General features: G+C 45.8%; 1 non-coding gene across 1 annotated transcript; it reads left to right on the forward strand.

Annotated features, from left to right (window-relative positions):
* The first annotated feature begins 1,570 nt into the window (after positions 1–1,570).
* Positions 1,571–1,643, forward strand: TRNAA-AGC (transfer RNA alanine (anticodon AGC)). Its single transcript has one exon. It is a non-coding gene; the product is annotated as a tRNA-Ala (tRNA).
* Positions 1,644–14,485: the final 12,842 nt, after the last annotated feature.

The following is a 14,485-nucleotide window of genomic DNA, read 5'->3' on the forward strand; positions in this document are numbered from 1 at the left end:
AGATAGGCTTAGGTTCTTGCACCCCGCCGGTCCGCCAATCCACCTCACGGAATAATGAGTGAGAACCAAGTTTCCTTATCTCTCAAGAAAAGAAAATGACAAATTACCTTCTTCCAGTAGGTGGAAATGTTTTCATCGGGTGTCTCTCAATCCAATCATAATCATCAAAGGATGCAACTGATACACTGCTCTTTCTGCTGGCTCGCATGTGTCCCTCGCAGGCGTCAGACCCTTTCTGTGTTTAATTTGATCTCGATCATCTTCTCTACGGTGGTAGTACGTACTTCTGCAACAAGCAGCTTTTACTGTTCACGGGTCCGCAGTAAATCTCTACGCTCCAAATTAAACATCGCTGTGATGTACATGATGATCTCCCAAATGCATGTCACTAACCCGCTACACTACCTTGCTTGAATTGGCCACGGATATACTGTTATTGAAGTAGGGAACTGATGATGCATAACAGAAAAAAAAAGAAGAAGAAGAAGAAGGAGGAGGAAGAATGATTGTTTAGTTAGCGTGATCATACGTGCGTGGCGCTTTATGACGATCATGTGTCCACAGGATTAAAGGTGGCAGGGGCCACATCTGGCATGGGCTCGCGCGGGTGCATGATGCGTCCGTGCAGGTGCAGGTGCCACGCGCCACGCGCCACGCACATGACACGAGTGGCCCCCCCCTCCCGTCCCACTCGAGCCGAGAGATTGCCGGCGAAACGCGAGGCAGCGCACGCATCCGGACATCCGAGGGCCCCGGCGCCCGGTTCTTTCTTTTTCTGTAGAGTGGGCTGCCTGTGCCGCTGGACGCTGGTACGAAGCCTGCCTGCGGGCCAGCGCGACCTAAACGGATCAGGGTATTCAGGTCTCGGCGTCTCGCTGCCGCCGCCGCCGCCGCCTGACGCTTCCGCTAGTTGAGGAGGAGGTCAGGACTCAGGAGGTGTGTGCAAAGACGAGCGAGACTGCTCGGTGCTTCGATGCGCAAGTACACGAAGCTGGTGAAGTGGCCTGCCTGCATGGACCATTAATATTCGGATTACCGGCCCGGCCCGACATGTGAGGCGCTCTAGCTACCAGCATGCATGCATGGGTTGATCGATCGACACGACGACGCCGGGTTTTGATCTGCCATGCATGCTCCTCTCATCGATCAGCTGGGACCGGGGGGCGCGGTCCTTGTTCCAGCTCCTCTGAATCCTCTCTGATAGATGGATATTATTGGTTTCGATGGGGACGTTTCGGCGCATCCGTTGTTGAAGCGTCGGCGTCGATCTCCTCTGGTCTGGGCCTGCAGGGGCTACACACACACACACACACTAGGCGAGAGGCTCGTGCGTATAATTCCGGAGTGTGTGCCCATGTTCTAGTTGGAAAGCGAGACGCTGACGCGGACGCGAAGCTTTTAATTGATCGAACAGTACCGCGTGATCGGCAGTGTCCAGTGTGCGTGCATGCAAAGGTGTGGAGCAGAGGGAGCAGCGGGCCGAAGGGGACGTGACCTTGCGTCCTTGCGGGGGCGCCCATGAACCGGTACCAAGAAATGTGTATTTGGTTAAATTTAATTTATCATAACCGGGGATGTAGCTCAGATGGTAGAGCGCTCGCTTAGCATGCGAGAGGTACGGGGATCGATACCCCGCATCTCCATTTTTGTTTCTTATTTTTTTAAACGATATACACTTATCATTCCCCTGTTCATCTTACAAGCACCTTTTTTTTTTTCTGGAGGTGTGCACCATGTGTCTTCTTATTTGCACAGCCCAGTTTTAACGACCCCAAGAGTACAATGTGAATGACTGCGCACAGCTTTGTCTTTGGAGGTCTGCAGTTCATTTTTTGGAGATGAGCAGAGTACTCCTGCCGTGCGCACTGTGCAGGTAAAATGTGCATTGACTTCGCAGTACAACTTTCTTTCTGCCTGTAATACATAGATCGTCCTTTTTCGGAGGTATAACGTAGGAATAACACTATAACTCCAACTGTCACTAGTTCCGTGGATGCAATAAAATGCCCGCCGCCGATCACCCACTGCCACAGGCGCACATGCCAGCCTAGCTGCCTACGGTACTAGGAGCCACGGATGCGTGCGCCAACAGTGCCCGGATCCAGCGTTCGGCACACGAATTCAAGCCCGCACGGGCCGCGGGGTCGGCGACGATCGATCCTTCATCAATTCGCCGCATTATCCTGAACCGCTGCACGGGCTCGCGAGCGCGGACATGTCCAGACGGCAACTTCCTTCCTTCCCGTGGTGTCGGTGAACAGCTGGGGTATACGGCCGGCGTGTTGCCATTGCCCCGGCGAATGACTAACCGTAACTGGTAACTGACGCCGGTGACGTGCATTTGATGCACATGAGAGCTTAGCCTAAAAGGAAAAGGCAGCTAGCCTCGAACTGACTCTAAGAATTTAACTGATGGAGTAGTAGCGGTTACTACGTATGCTCGATCGGGAGAGCGAGTGGTGAACTGATGGTCCGTCCGCGGAGCTCACTCTGGCTGGCGGTGGCCATCAGGCCATGGAGTGACTTGAGGAGCCGAGCTGGCGGATTGAATCCTGAACAGTAGGAGAGCGTACGAGTCGCCGCCACCAAACATGTGCGGCCGACGCGACGCGATTAGGCACAAGGAATGTGCACCCCCACTCCACTCTCTAGGTGTGTAATGGCCTAATACTTCGTAGGGTGTCCTTGGGTTTCCCTTTTGGTGCTGCCAATCCAAGCTCCAAGCGCAACAGTTTCCTTTCGCAGCACTCAGTTTCACAAACCCAAAAACCAAGAAGCTTCTTCAGGGCGCACGGGACACTGAACGGAGGACTTTCAGTTTCTTTACTATACAATACAAAACCGATCCCGTTCCTTTTACCTTTTTCGGCCTGTGGCTGTGGCTGCTGGTCTAGACGTCTACTGGAGTAGTCTCTAGGGGAGCAGAGGACGGAAGAAGACACGCACAAACTGCTGCGAGATCCGGGCGCGTCGTCGTTTCGTGGCTCTTCATCGCCTGGAAAAGAGCTGCTGTTTGCTTCAGGATCAAGCTTGGGACCCGCCTGTTTTTTTTTTTTGCCTTCTTTCTTTCCTTCAGAACCAACCAAGTGCGCATTATTGGTGCGAATCAAGCATCCAAGCACGTAATTAACAGTTTAGGCTTCCGTCCTGATGCGCTTGTACCAAAGCTCCCGTGTGTTACGGTCGAAACCGCCGCAACAAGATCTGGCAGAATTGGCAGATTGCGTGGAGAAACTGAACAACCGCAAGAAATCTGAGATCTGGGAACGAACGATCTGCACAGATGGACATACTGCAAGGAATTCTGCACAGCATCATGTGGTCTCAACTGATGGTAGGAAAAGCTTGCTTTTGAAGAGGACTCGAGGCAAGGCTTGCTTTGGATTCTGACCAAATAAAAATGACGAAGCACCAAGAAGCTAACCGCGCAGAACAAACCTCAAGAAACGGAACATTTCATAATCACAGAAAGCAAATACGTAACGAAAACACTCAAGAGACAAGGTTCTTCCTTTTTTTCTCCGTAGATATACATTGGGTTGTGTACAAACAGCGTTTAGCTCAATGCCCAGCAGCACTTTCTGAGGCATCGTTACGTAATTCAACAAGTAGTCAAGTATTTACAGATTACAGATTTACAGGTTTAAGCTGACAAACCCCCAAAGATCAAGAAGTTGGTGGCGGATAAAACATCTGTGGCATGGTGACATAATTGATAAGCCTCGCAAGGTCGACATCTGACTCTATAAGGATCGAAATAGTATAGTCGGATTCCAGCAAGTTCTCGAAACGATCGGTAGCAGAGTTGTACGACATCCGGTATTCTCCAACTCTAATCGAGCCGGCATCTTTAGTCCCAGAATGATTTCCGGACGGTGGATGCACAATCTTGCTTGATGCAAGCTCACAAGCAGCGCAATAATGGCCTGCACAGAAAGAAAGTGAGAAGTTGAGAATTGACAATGTTGTAAGTTTGAACAGAAAAGTCCCACCAGCTACAAAATCTGTAGCTCTCTTTGCTCTCAGAATATTTTTGTTATTATTATGTCTCACTACTAAGGAATTATCCATATGAATCATGAAAAGCAATGTTTTAGGAATGCAAAAGGATCTAAAGGGCTTCTAGCGCTCTAAGCCTTTAACATTAACTGTAAACCAGTGTTCAAGATACATGGGAGTTTTTGGAGACCAAAGGCTATTTTAGACCTTGTAGTGCCTGGGTCCTCGATTTGTTGATAGCATGCTGCATGCCTAATGCCATTGATCAAGAGATGGTAATCGACAGTGTCATGCTGCTGTCCTTAATTCCATACTGATAGAAGCATGATGGTTTTGACAATTTGTATTCAGAACTACAGCATAGCAATGATGTAGAAATCTATGTCACTAAGCTTTGCTATGTTCATGTCCTAGGCATTAATAAACTATATTGTGGTACCTATCGACGCTAGTATTACCCAACTGGGTGTCTCCCAGTTTTGTTGTTTTCCGATTGGTGATGCTTATCATGATAGTGAACATGGTTACTACAATGAAGTTATGTTTGTAGGGAGGACTCACCAAGACATGCATGGTAGTCATATACAGGGCAGCAGCTGGAGCTGGAGCTGGACAGCTCAGGATACCAATTTAACTCCCAGAATTCAGCGAAGAACAGTGTGCGCTCACGGGGCAATGAGATACCACTATCAGCTGCAGCAGCATCTCTGCTCGCCAAAAAGTTGGCATGGTAGAATTTCGGGGAGCGCAAGGATCTGGATTCATACACTCCGCATATAATGTCAAGCTGATAGCTCGGTTCCTGCAGCAAGCAGAAGGATCGAGAAGGTTTCAGCAGACTAGAAGCATGAATAGAGTGACTTGTGAACTTGGACAACTAGTCAATGACTTATGGGTGTTCCAACAAGGAATTTAAAAAACACAATAATTAGAGCAAGGTGGTAACAACTAAAACCACAAGCATATACTGTCAAAATGGAATAAAGAGGAAAATAACAGTAGCATGGGGCTGGTGGACATGTGATTTACAAGTGGTCCAGTGTCATTATGCTAACAGAGCAGTGCAAATCACTAAGCCACTAACGAGGAATGATTACCCTACAGGATAATACTAACAGATAGCAGAAAACACTAGCCGTAACCAATAATCACCAAGATGCCAGCTAGCTAGTAAGGCAGTAACATCAAACTACTAACCAGTAACCATTGACCAATGAGCACCAACCGGCACAAACCATCAAATGGCTAAGCTACTAAACAGTCACCAGCAAAGGGAAGAGCAGAGCACGGGAACAACAAGAGCGCGAAGCCAAGAAAGAGATGTGATAAAGAAAAAAAAAAGGAGGGAGATTCTAGGGAGGGGGGAGGAAGATCTTTACCCAGCGATAGGGTTTCAGCGGTGTGTAAGAATAGACAAGGTCACTAAAAGAATATCACATCCGAAAATTAGGCTGACAGATTTTAAAATTGATAAAGGAACCATATATATGCGTCATGTTGTAGAATGATGACAAGTGATTCCACCAAGGTCGTCATTTCACCATTTCACCTCATCGTCTGTGTCATCCTTGTGACATGGCAGCCACGCGGCATGAAAAGTGATTGAAATATTATTTTTTGCCAATTTCCTCCTACTTGTTTCCCTTTTGTTCGATTACGTCTCACATCTTTCCTGTTTACGATATTTATTTCTCATGTCTATTTTGTTTGACGATTTAATATTTTCCAAGAAATTTTGACCTAACATTTTTTTTACAAATTTGTTAACTCAATATTTGTAGTGAATCAAACTTTTTTACATAAGAAATTGAATTCAACATTTTATAAAAAAATGTCAATTCAATATTTTTCATATTTATTGAGTCGATAATTTTTAGTTAATCAATATTTTAAAACAGTATGGCGGTATAGGTATAGATTTGCAATTTGTTTAGACAGTATATTTTGCAAAATGCTAAAATAAAAAATATAAAAATAAAAAAATTCGACCTTGTAACTAATATAATTGGTGGAGGCCCATACTGGCAACCTAAGCCTGAAGAAGCCTATGAAATCAGTGCATCTTCGTAACTTTTCTTGCAGGACCAATTTGTTGATCAATATCAAGCCTTTCGTTAACTCTACTGTCAGCTAACTTCTTTTTATCTAATCAAGGAGCTCCACCTTATCCTATCTTACTACTACAAATTATAGAGTTATATTTTATAACCTTCGCATTAATCATCACGATGGATTTCGGGATGCAAATGTAAAGTCAATTGGCGCGGAGCTAACAGGCCCACCAAACTAGGGGGCCTCGGGGTCCTCGACCTAAGGAAGTTTGCACGGGCCCTAAGGCATGCGAGGAGGTTACAATCACCATTGGAGATGGGAAGAAAGCCCAATACTGGCAGTCAGCGTGGATCGAAGAAGGCCAAGCACCAAAAGATTTGGCACCAATTCTATTTGCCTGCAGTTCAGGACAACACATGGTGTTCAGGACAACACACTGGTGCGAAACATTAGGGTCTTTTTTTTTCCGAAACAAACTAGTCAGGCTGTCGATTATAGTAAAAAAGAGAATACATCTAGACTGGGCACAACAACAAAAAGCAGAATAACAACACCGACTAGTTATATTGGGACATCAACATAGCCACACAACTCCACGCAAAACACCAACTCAAAACAACAACCGGTTAGATTGAGACATCAACACGGCTGCAACTCAACTCAACTCCATCCAACTCACCACGCCACACCACCACAACCCGGAAGAAAAGCCGACAAGTGACACTCATCGCAAGCGCTGTCATTCCTAACGATGTCCCACGCCAACCAACCGCTGCCATGCAGAACTGGCCGCCGCAGTCTGCTGCAAGCCATGTAGCTACCACGACTGTTCCACCATGCTAGCATCATCTTCAGGCCACACACACGATCGTCGATCTCCCAACCACGATCTTGCGTTGGCAGAAGTTAGAAGAGGAGCCCACCACACCTCACCGAAGAGGCCACCGCCATGTAGGATCCCTCGCCAAAGTACCATTGTTGCACCTTACACGCCAAAATGACCGAAGCACTGCACCGGATCCTGAACCTCAAAGGCAACGCAGAACGCATGAGGGCCTCGCCACATCCATCGCTGCACACCACTCCTCGGACACACCACCTTAAAGTGCACGGGGGCCTCGCCTCTCCCGCTATTGGACTCTCCGAGGATCCGGGTTTGCTTCACCGTCAGGGGTGACTTGGTACCACCGAGCCACTCCAGAACCTTCACCTTCACCTTACCGTCACCGACATCATAGCTGCACCACACATGCGGACCCAAAGCTTCCAGCGAGCATGGGCCCTCCGCTCCTCCTCATTGACATGGTCCCTTCCCGCACCTCCTCACTCGCAACCACCTCCGCTCGCATCTCGCCCATGCAACCGCCGATGCGGGTTACCTCGTCGCAGTTCGCAGCCGCTTTGCCGTGCGTGGGCATCCACCATCACTACCACCACCACCACCATCAACCGCCTTCACCCTTGGCTACCTTCCCCCACCACCGGCGACACAAGCACTGCCGCAAGCCAAGCCGAGTCTCAAGAAGCGACACCTCCAAGGAGGCACGACGCCAAAGGCGCCACCGTCGCTTGTCCGTGCTTGACAGGGTTTTCACCCAAAGACACCCCGTGCAGTAGGCGTGGAAGCCTCACAATAACGCCCCCAACTACCATCGCCACCGGCAAGAAAGAACACCGGCATAGGCTTTCGCCCGGAGCACCACCCCATGCCTGCTGCACGTACACGGCCCACCCCGGCAGATGCCTCACGACTTGCCGCCGGGCATCACTTGCGGTAGCTTCTCACTCCCTGTCGCCTCCGTGATGCTTGTGCCAGAAGGATGGCCCGGCACATCCCGCATCACCACCATGATGCCACGAGCATACCCTGCACTGACGCCAGCACAGGCCACCCCGCCCCACCACCACGATGGCGCCGCAAAACTGCAGACCTATATCGCCGACGAGGAGAAGAGAAGGGGAGCGCCGAGGTGGTGTCTAGCACCATTCCGACCACCTCGCCTCCGCTCCCACCACCAGCTATCCCGGCGCCGACCCGCACGCATCCATAGTCGCGCGACCGGGCCACCCAGCACGCGCCACGCCGACCGGGGACCAACTCGCCGCAACCACCACCCATCGCATTCACAACTCCCCACCCCACGTTGGCTGCCGCACGCCGTAGATCCGGCAGTTGGAGGGCCGGATCCGATCCTCAGGACCCCGGATCTGCCGCCCCGCGCCGCTACCGTCACCCCGGTCGGTGGAGCTGCTCCGCACTGCTCCCCCGCCCGGAACCAACGTGCGCCGCCAAAAATGCCCCGCCGCCACCATCCTAGGAGCCCACGCGGACTTCCGGCGGGCCCCTCCGGCGGCGGCAGGGGAGGGGGGAGGGAGGGGCGGCGGAGGCCGGTGGTGCGGTCGCCGCCCGAGTCGCCGAGCAGGGGCGACGCGGGCGTCTCTATTCAATAGACTAAACATTAGGATCCTGATGCTCACCTCTTCTCAAACACTTCGCAGAATTCGTTGACCTCTGGACAAGACTGCTGTCAATAGAATTAAGACCGGGCTTCCCGGATCAAATTGTTTGGCAATTAAATCCAAATGGGGAGTAAGTCGTCATATATGGCACAATTTAATGGAGCAGTGGACACTAAGCTAGAAACCTTGATCTACAAGACGTGGGCGCCATCGAAATGCAAGTGAAGAATCTTCCAGCACAAGGAGTCTTCGGTCCAAACACTGCTTATTCTAAAATTATTCCAAAGTATTTATGCAACAAGTCTAGATTTAAGCTCTATGTTAGCACATCCATAGCACTAGCTTTACCCACCTGCTATTGTCAATATAGATGAACAAAAGTCAATGTGTTCTGCAAAGATATGTGACACCACTAGACCATATGTATATGTATGTAGCGATGAGCATATCTGTTTTCTCAAGCTATCTTGTTTTAACTAAAATATATGTCAAACACACATATGAAGGTGCAATGCACCCAAAAAACAAACTATTCCTCTTAAACTTGTTCCAATTGCAATTGCCTATGTAGAAGTACAGGTTGGCTAGCTATTTACTAAAAAAAACTAGGTTCTCTTCCCATTGCCCACTAAGATCATGGTGCAAGCTTAGCTTTAAACAATTTGCGTTGAGTTGTTTTCAGCACAATTGCAACTACAAATCATGAGGATCAAAAATCGTTCGTCATCGGCTCGACGTCTCCACTGATGGAGCTCTGTGACGTTCACAACCATCAGATGGTGTTATACATGTGCGCATAGCAACCACTTTTTAAACTCTTTTTTTTTATATTTGTTCGCTACTTTTTTCTATTTTTTCACTATCTAATTCTTAATCATAATGGAAGATCAATTAGTCCAATTAGATTTAGGTTATCATTACTACGGACAATACAAATTACAGATAAAAAGAACTCAGCTATGTGCTGCAATGCTCACGTTTGTGCAAGATTAGGATCACGGATATATTATATTATTAGATTCTCATCGTATTTGAGTAGGTTAGCATGTAGCGTTGTTCATTGGTTCTCATTGAGTAGGTTACCCCGTCGGGGATAAATGTTGGATCAAATCAAAAAATTAAGCAGAAATGTTGCTTACTTTAATAATAGTTAAGATATAAACATAAAAATGCCATCAATGTCAGGCTCCAGCACGTAAGCAGTGTCCACAGACCCCAAACGGGTTTCGTTTACACAAATCAAGCAATCTAGCTTCCGAGCTTGGCCAAACAGCATTGGCAATTCATCAGAAACTATACGTGATCCCTGATAAACAAATTGTACCTCTCTTTTTCAAGGATCAGATTGAACATTTCCAGGAAGGGAGGCAGGCAGGCAGGCCTGCCCCATGGCTGTTAAACAAATGTTTCAGGTCGATCATATGTTGCTGTTGATAAATTGGTTGCCGATTCCATCACGTCGGCCGATCTGGCAATTTGCATCGCCAGGTCACCAACTAATTCCCTCTCAGTTTATTTGCTCCTGTCGAGGAATTCAATACCGTCTGGTAATGATTTGAGATGGTACAGACATGCGAAATATGCGCGCCGGCTTCCTCATATATTCTTTTTATTCATGCTTGTTGCCGAGTAGAGCTACTGGGAGCGTCAGCGACCCTCTTACTGTTGTCGTCACTGCTGTGCTGTATTTTGCCTCTTTTTTTTTTGTGCAAAGCTGTATTTTGTCTTAGATAAGAGAGGTAACCATAGAGTACATCTCTGTGTTTAATTCTAACCATCCATGTCAAACAAGATATTTCCATTGGAAGGGGAAACGGATCGGATCCTATTCAGATTGTTTCTTGGTAAAGCATGAAATGGGTATCGACGCTTGACTTAGTCACTCGGAATGAGCTTTCTTGCTTGACCTGTATCCACGCATGAAATGGAATTAACAATTTGAAGCCGTTAGCGCGCCGAAACGTACCACTAATTTGATATCTAAGTCAAGGACCAAAGACAAGGCATGCAAAGATCAAGAAGTTACTGCACACTTCCCAAGCGACAGATAAAAAGGAACGGAGCAACTCTGGCAGCGGCAAAAGCAATAAACCCCGTGCAAGTGCCACGCAGTTCACTGCAGATAACGTACGTTTGCCTTCAATGTTTACTCCCTGCAGTTTACCAAAGAGAAAAGGTCTCCTGCAGATTAATTGTACTTGGTTTAGTAGCAGGTGTTCACATTTGAGTGAGGTGCAGCAGATCATTTGAACGACACATCAGCATTGTTGGACGCCGTTCAGGTGACGGACTTAGGTGACTCAGCAGGTATGGCGTGAGGCAGGCTCCTCAAACCGGGCAACTAATGAGGAAATTTCCTCTGCATCAAGTAAACCAGCTTGAAAACGCCATTGGCATCTACTAGCTTCGGCACTCGTTCTTTACTTTTGCTACCGTCTGAAACGTCTTTGCTTTGAACAAATCAAAGAGTCTAGCTTCGTCCCAGATCGTCCAAACAGCATCAATCATCGACAATTTGCCATAAAATACACAGCTCGTTTTCAGGCAGCAGATTTAAGATTTTCGGGAAGGGGAGGCAGCCCTGCCCCATGGCTCTGTAAACAAATGTTTCAGGTCATGCTGCTGTTGATCGATTGATTGCTTTCTTGCCGGCTCAATCACAGGTTTGCTACTCACTGAGTATCTGAGTATCCTACTCCAAATGATTTGAGAGGTTACAACATGCGAAATACACGCCAGCTTTGCTACATCTTATATCTTCAGTCTGTTCGTGCTTGTTGCTGAATGAGACGTTATATAATGTTTGCATATAGGCACTACATTATTTGACAGGCACACAGTACCTTGTTTATTTTGGTAAGCCTTATGGTTATGGAGACGTCAGCCAGTTCTTGCTGTTACGTCACTGCGGCTTTCAGAGGATTATTTGTGGACTTTCATGTTATAATTTTGTGACCTTTTGATAATGAGCATCAAATAACTCTGCTGCCTTTTTCTGTAACCCAAAATCTTGTATTTCCATTGTGGTTAATGGAAATGGGGTCAGCCTTGTCTCAAAAACAAATATTACTATTTTCCATTATTGCGAAGAGTATCCAGTCCCCTAAAGTAAAATCTCTACAATCTAGATGGTGAGAGGTTGCTGGCTTGCAGCTGCGGAAATGACAAGATTATTTCTCAGAAAGAATATGAACAGTCTAATCAATGAAAAATCTGCAGTTCTTTTTTATATATTTGAACACGATGTTTTCGTTAACTGAGAAAAAAAAACGCTTAAAAATCGACTAAGAACAAAATGAATTGCTATTCAGATTGCTACAAGTACCATATGGATGTACGTTAGCGTCATCGCTCAACCAGACTTCCTTTGCTTGACTTGCATAATAAATGCATGAACTGAATGGAATATGCAACTTAAAGTGGTTAAGGCGTCGAAACCTAGCCCTTAATGCTAGGATCAGGTCAAGTCAAGAACACCAAAGGACAAGGCACGAAAATACCAACCAATTTCAGGTTTGACTCTGTGCCAACTGCAAGCTTATCGACCAACCAACTCTAGGATATGCTTTTGACCAACTGCAGCGTATTAGTATACTCCAGAGTACAGATAACGCTGTAGCTCCCAATTTTTTTGAGCTCTTTAACGGTACGATACTACCATTGGTATACAGTATAGAGAAAGGGTAATATAGTAATTACTACTAAATATTAATGGGCCATGCATCTCAAAAAACAAGAAAAATATATTACGTATACGCCATTTATATTTTTTTTCCCATAATACCCTTGTAGCACATATACTACCCATACCACTGGTACTATACAATTAATCTCAACCGTCGGATATTTTTATACTAGTCCTTTTTTAACACCAGTATAGCCTAGTATTGTCTACCGTAAAAGAGCTTTTTTTTTTATATCGTATTGTCTCTGCAGTTAGTTTGTTAGTCTTTAGTATTTGATCCTGAGCAAGAGGCTCAACAGGTTCATCCTCTGTTGTGTCGACTGTGTTCAGTAGATTCAGTAGAGATTGACCAGAGATCAGAGATTCAGTTTTTAGCTGGTACTTTGTCAGTAACTAAATCCACATCGATCGTGTTCACACCATCTACATGTACAGGAGAGGGTAACATGCTTGTAGATGACAAATCGAAAGTTAACTCAAGCAGATGATCGAGATGTGCAATGAATGACGCCATTCTTGTGACGATCTTTGGATGACTTCAGAGTGCAGTGCCCTCTGCTGACTTTGTGCAGGAGACTGAGGCGCGTTGAACTCCGTACAGTAACATGGCCAATTCTCCAACAGTAGCAATACACTACCGGTCTGCCTATGTGGATCTCACAATAGCTAGATTAATCCTAGGAAAATCTTACTAGATTGATTTCTTGGAGCGAAAGTTGAGCACCCATGATCCTAGTGGCACATATTATATAGTTCCAAAGTGCTTCTAGTTGCCTGTAAAGTACACTTCTAGCTTCAGCCGCCCATCTTAAAAGAGACCACTCAAATTGGACATTTGAGGAAAAATGCATACATATGTTCAAGTGTGAGGTACGTGTATTTGCGCATGAATAACGTCAATTGAATAATGTCTAGTCTATTGACGTGTTAGAAACATAATGTCCGCCACTCAAGTTTGCTTGTAACTCCTTAGTGGACATTATGTGTTAGAAACATAATGGACGTATTTGTTTTTTTTTTGTCACTCTAGCATGACCTGAAGACTGGTAATAGCGTCGATTAAGAACCATCAAATGAAATCCCTGAATGATGCATACCTTTTGCGACGTGTCAGAAATCAAAACCATGTGACTTGGATATGACCAACTTACAAGTTTTCTGACCTAGTTTATTGCCTTCTGCAGACTAGAATGATATATATGTAATCCTTGTAGAGCTGTCTAACTGCCAAGTTGGAGTTCGATCAGTATGGTTCTAGCCGCCTGCCAATCTGCCATAAGTCACATGTCCCCTTCATAAGATCAGTGCTCAGAATCCATGTCTGAATACAAGAACGCGTATATTAGATATACTTCATTGTCTTTCTTGAGAGAGAAATATGCCAAACTCTTTTTAAGTATCACTCTTGTCCGCTACTCCTCGTTTTTGTTTCTCGGATGGTTTTTTCATGGGGTCCAATTGTCCAATTGTTGCTAGCTACTCTTAATAATCACTTGCCATTTGATGAAGGAACGCCAGTGTGATGGACTGACCGTGTTATAAATTGTGCCGCAATTGCAGGCCAAATCATTGAGCTGGTGCATGTTCGAGTTGAATCTGAATTTGCAGACGTTCTAAAAAACATACACTTGTAGCCTCCAAGGGAAAAACAATATGTTGCCTCCAATTAGCATGACTAAGTTTAATAAGTGAAATATTGCTAGTTCATGTAGTACGTAATAAGAGTCCTAACTTGATGCTAAGTGAAATATCACTACACGATCGAGCTGAAGATATTTTGCAACAGTTATTCTTTGGTGGTGGTACACATAGACAGTAGATGATCAGGCTAGTTAAGTCAATGCTTAAATATGAAAAGCGTAAGCTGTCACGAAAGCCTGTTCGTCCAGAGAGATCGATAGCTCAGAAGAGAGAGAAAAAATTATGTTTCTGACGTGTAGTGATGGGTAAGCGACAACCTTTTATATTTGCCTCGATATTTGACTGATCAAAAAGGGCAAAAGGTAGGATAATTACGTTTGTTTTTTCATCTAAGGTGTTTGTTGATTTTTTTTAAATTTTTTTATTTTGTTATAAGATCGCTGATCACTATTAGGCATGCACCAAATAGAATGAGAGAAAACACTGTAAAATAATAGCAAATGGATTTGATTTCTTGCATGATTGCCTAAGGATCAATTTGCCATCACCAACAGACACCTTGAAAATGGAAGCACGGAGACCAATGAGAGCACAATGAGTACGCACTAGGGCATAGTAAAAAAAACATGGACTGAACCAGTAATTAAC

The sequence above is a fragment of the Setaria viridis genome, chromosome 9, assembly GCF_005286985.2.
Source record: "Setaria viridis chromosome 9, Setaria_viridis_v4.0, whole genome shotgun sequence".
Taxonomy (NCBI): Eukaryota; Viridiplantae; Streptophyta; class Magnoliopsida; order Poales; family Poaceae; genus Setaria; species Setaria viridis.